We start from the raw sequence: 5052 nt of genomic DNA, 5'->3' as shown, positions 1-5052 counted from the left end.
CTTGTTCCTAAAAAAGGTAAATAACAACTGCACGACCTGCTGGGTCCCTTGTCTCAGCCGCTCATTGTGTAATTCTCTCGTTTATTGACTACGCTGACAATGGTGTGGGCCCAGATGTCCAACCATTATGAGGAACCATTTTTTGGGCTTGTAATAATGAGGCACTTGCTTGCGTACTGCCATGACCCTAGTGGGTCCCAACTGTCATCCTCTCCACATATAGTCATCTCCTTATTCCTCTCGGTTGTTGATCATGTTGACAATGCCAGACGTTGGTGCACCGTGCCCGACGAGCAAACCAAGGCGGAGGATGACGGCGAGGCATCAGATAGAATGAACAGGAGCCGTGGAAGATGCGCCAGTCTAGTCGCAGGCAGAGGGGAGTACGAGGGTTGACTGGTTCGGGTGCGAGTGCGTGTTGGTACTGATGTTGCCGGAGAATAACAGGACATGTCGGGGAATAGAGGGATGGACTGGCCAATGTTTGAGGGTACGGTAGGGCGACAGAGGTGTAGCAGCCATGGGAGGCAGGAGTAGGCGGAACTGACGGGGTGGTTTGGTTTGGGCGGCTGGAGGAAGAAGACAAGAGATAGAAGATACACGACAGATGTTGGATGTCAATCCAATGGCTGGTAGGCAGAATCGTTTGTTAACTAGTAAGTTGATACCACCTTGGATAGGCTTTTTCCTCATGGGTCCCAAACATTACAATCCAAATCTTTCACGGCCATGCAACCTTTGTTATGAAAATTTACAGCCCATTTGGTGTGATAGTTCAAAATAAGTTTGTGGGTGCTGGTGGGGGCTAATAACTTGGGTTCTGTAATGCACAGTGAGCTCAACCAGTTGGCGAGAGTGATGTTATTTCCCTTGGTTGGGATTTGTTCCAATATTTCTCTCTTAATTAAACAAATGGCAAGCCATTTGCCTTGTTTCAAAAAAATATGACAGTCACAAGCGAGTTGAAACCCAGATTATAACTTGTAAAAAAGCACGAGGGTTAATTGTTAATCAGGTTTAGACAAAACCCAGATTGAAAATGGCAATAACATCTAACTCCAGCACTGTTTTCGGCAGTCACAGTCAAATGGATCGGTCAGGTCCATAGAATTAACATGCTGGGTCATAGAATTTACTGGATTATGACCACAAGATGTTGTAAACAGAAGCCCGGCACATTCAGAAGCCCTTTTGTCCACCTGAAACTCCTTTTTTTGCTCTTCGACAGACCCACTCATCAAAACCATGCTGCTGATAAACTTAAGCCTGATGGACAATACTAACCTCGCATTCAGCAGGAAGAATGTGACAAATCTAATGTTTGCATGGTTGGCTACATATCATTCCAGTGTTATTGTCTTCAATCGAATGTCATGAGAAGTGAGAAAATCCCGGTGCTTACGAATCCACCAATTGGTTATAACTTTCTTACCCTGTCCTGCTGCCTAAATAGACATGAAGATTGAAAGGAGTTAAGGTCTAAAAAAAGAGTGTTGAAAGAGCAATAGCTGAACGGTTAATTCTAGTACACTATATGCGGGCTTCCAATGTGCCTGAAATTATCACCTTTATATACAACTTCTCCAGACATGGAAAGCATTGGAGCAAGCCAATAATCTTGTTCAGATCAAAACTATTCATATGGATATATAAGATCTTGACAGAATCCAACACCATTGATAGGCTATCCGTGGACAAACTCTTCATTGAGCATAGAACATAATATTAGTACAAAATGTGTACTCCGAGATGATATAGAACTTATGCGCAGAAATTTAAAATGCGGCTTATGATTACAAGTGTAGATGAGAATATACAGTACCTGAAGAACTATGGAGCCAAACGCCATCTTGAAATGAGCACAGAGATCATATATTACACCGAAGGTCTCCAGTTTAGGCGTAGAGATGACAGTTATTTCCGATGGTGAATAACGAGAATCAAGGATCAACCTTTGAAGTGAAGGAGCATCTTCGATGATGAGCTGCCTTCCATCAAAAGAAATTCCAATTCTTAGAAGGTTAGGCGACTTTAATTGGAGACAAACGATTCTAACTGTGAAAACAAGCACCAAGCACTCCAGGGAAGGGCAACTGGAGTGGATGATGATGTGCAATGAGGCCTCTGACATATGAACCCGCACTAGTCAAAGTTTTTTGAGAAATGGGAGTCGAAGGTTTAGTACCAGATTTTCTGGTAGCGAGCACAGCGCAAAGGTGGCGGTGTGGAGAGTGGAGGAAAACTGCGAGATGGACATCGGTGTTAAGGGCACAAGTACATGGCGTTCGGTATCAATGTAATTTCTGGGGAAATAGTAGAACTCAAGCAGTTGTAGTTCTGTGAATTCAAGGGATTTCAGCCAGGCGTCCACCGTGCAAGGCATGCTATGCATGCTCAGGTAGCATGCCGGGATGCAGAGGCTTTGAACGGAGCCTTGGTGGGAGGAGATGATGGCTCTGGAGAGTTCAAAATCATTAAAGAGAGATAGCTGATGACAGTCGAGATTAAGGGGCACGGCGCGCCATAGAGGGCGCCACCGAGTTGAGAGGACTTGGGTGTGGCAGCAATCCTTGGTGGGGAGAAGCGAGATGATCTCCCCAAGGATGGCGTCCGGGAGATCGCTGATGCGGTCCACCCAAGATTCTATGGGTTCCTTGGATCTGGTGGGGGCGGGCTCGCCGCTTCTCCCCGCGCTGCTAGGTGCGGGACCTACAATAGGCGTCGCCGCTGGCGGGAGCCTCATCTTCTTGGCACTGGGGTCAGCTGACTCCATTTTCCTCGAGGGCATCGCATCGAACTCACGGATTTGAGCAGAGTAACGAATGACGAGCCTAGTTGTAGTGCGAGTGAAGAAGAAGGGAGCTGGGGTTTTCCGTAGTAGTGAGGAAGAAGGGCAGCTGGGGTTTTCTGTAGGAGTGAGGTGAGGAATTTGGGGGTATGAGTGGAGCGAGCTGACGTGAGGTGGGTGGGAGTGAGGAGGAAGAAGATCACCTAGGTTTTTTTGGGGGGCGGTGTGCTGGGTAGCACATCTCATTAAGTAAATATATGGCTTTTGAATTGATTTTATTAATTACTAGGGTGGTGGGCTCTTTTGTCTTGGGCCCAGAGAAACAATTGCTACTAGTACAGTGGAGACACTCTACAGCTACCCAGAAAAACAATTACTACTAGTACATTGGATACACTACCGCTTCTGGCTCCTCCCAGGTCATCGAAATGTCTCCCGCTACTGAATGTCGTTTTACTTTGGTTCACCGACATGCGGGCCATGCAGCGCACGGGCCCAAATGCCATCCACAAAATTAGAAGGCGGTATGCAGGCAAAGAGTCACCCCAGTCGTATCGCGGCAGTAACGAGCCGTCATATCACAAAACCCCACCTCCTCGCAGTCTAAGTTTCATGGACGAAGCAACCATCATTTCACTCTTCGCTGAATCCCCTTCTCCCTAACCGTCTTCAAGAAAGCCAACACTCGCATCTTCCACATTGTTCTTCTCTCCCAATGAGGGGAAGGTAAGCAGATCTGTGATGTTCATATATTTTCTTTGAGAAAAAAGAACTTCTGCAAAGCAGTAACCGATCCTCACTCTCTTTTTTGTTTCATTGTCATTGCAATTGTGTTTTGCTTTTAGTTGTCTCCTATTCGTCAGTTTCATGATGGACCAAGGAGAACCAGGCAAAGATCTGCCGATGTTGGAGCAGACACGGGAGGCTGATCCCCACGAGACAAAGAGCTCCAAGAAGATGGAGGTCGCCACCGAGCCGACCCCAGATACGCTCATGGCCACTACTGAGATGGTCAATGCCCTGTTTGAGATTATAGCCCCCGTGGCCCCGTAGGAGCAGTTTTCCCCCTTCGAGGTTGTGTCCCCCCCCTGAGCTGCCCAAGGTGATTTTCTTCTTTGCCGATCTCGATTGTGGTTTTTCATCTAAGTATGTGGTGATAAATAATGCAAAATTTTATTAGCTTCGATGCCATGCTACCTTCCTTGTCATGCATACTTTTGACTCTACATAGTGGTTTAAATAACTTGTGTTTTTTATATTGGAAAAAAATTCGGAATTCGTTTTTGTTTCAATTAGAGCCCTGATGCACACAAGGATTGTGTCGTTGTACATGTCACTCGCTATGAGGCGGATGACCTGAATATACGCACTGGGAAAACAAAGTTCTTAGGTTGTTGGATCCTGGATGCCATTTGCACTTATACCAAAGTTGAGATGTATTCCAGCCACACTGTTGTCACGCGTGTTGTCCAGGGTGTACTGAAGCACAAGAAGTTCAAAGCTACTCCTTCGTTTGTGAGGCATACTGTTCTTGTCAAGCTTACGTGGGAAGATGACATGGCATGCCTCCACAAACAAGTTTATGAGTGGCAAGGCACAAGGTTATCTTCAAGAAGGTTCACAGGATTGAGCTGCTACCAGACATCCTCAATGATGTTCATGGCAAGGTCTGTCTTGTGTCCATCCAAAATTTGATCGAGGCATGAAATAGTTGGCCCAGCCAGTGTTTAAAGGTAGTTTGGATTATGTCTAATTATCTGAACCTTGCCTATTACCAAGCCCTCTGGGCTAGTACTCTGTTTGAATCCGTCTATCGAAACTACTACCACTTTCGTGTGCCCATGAATCATGTGAGAACCATCCTAATTGTCCTCACTAGTTTTTCATGTAATATGACATGGTAAGACATAAGTTGTCGTGGTTTATCATACGAGCAGTGTGTGTTTGATGAAGTAGAGTACTTGTTCGAGTACTCTGCGCCGACGTATACAAAGGGTACGTAAGGCTGGTTGAGTACTTGTAAACATTGTTGGTGCCACCCCACTTGTAAGCAATTGTGCAAAACACGGCACATTGGCTCAGCTCGCTTCAACACTAGAAAAGTCGGCTATCGACCAGCTAACAGTCAATAATCTGCTGCTGACATATAAGCAACTACATATCTTGTTACAGTGGTTCATGTAGTTAACTGAGGCCACAATGTGAATTCCAAACGTTCACACGCTAGTCCAGCGTTCATGTGGAACATTCACATTAAACTCGGC

The sequence above is a fragment of the Triticum aestivum genome, chromosome 6D (genome assembly GCF_018294505.1).
Source record: "Triticum aestivum cultivar Chinese Spring chromosome 6D, IWGSC CS RefSeq v2.1, whole genome shotgun sequence".
Taxonomy (NCBI): domain Eukaryota; kingdom Viridiplantae; phylum Streptophyta; class Magnoliopsida; order Poales; family Poaceae; genus Triticum; species Triticum aestivum.
Note: the sequence above shows the minus strand (reverse complement) of the source record.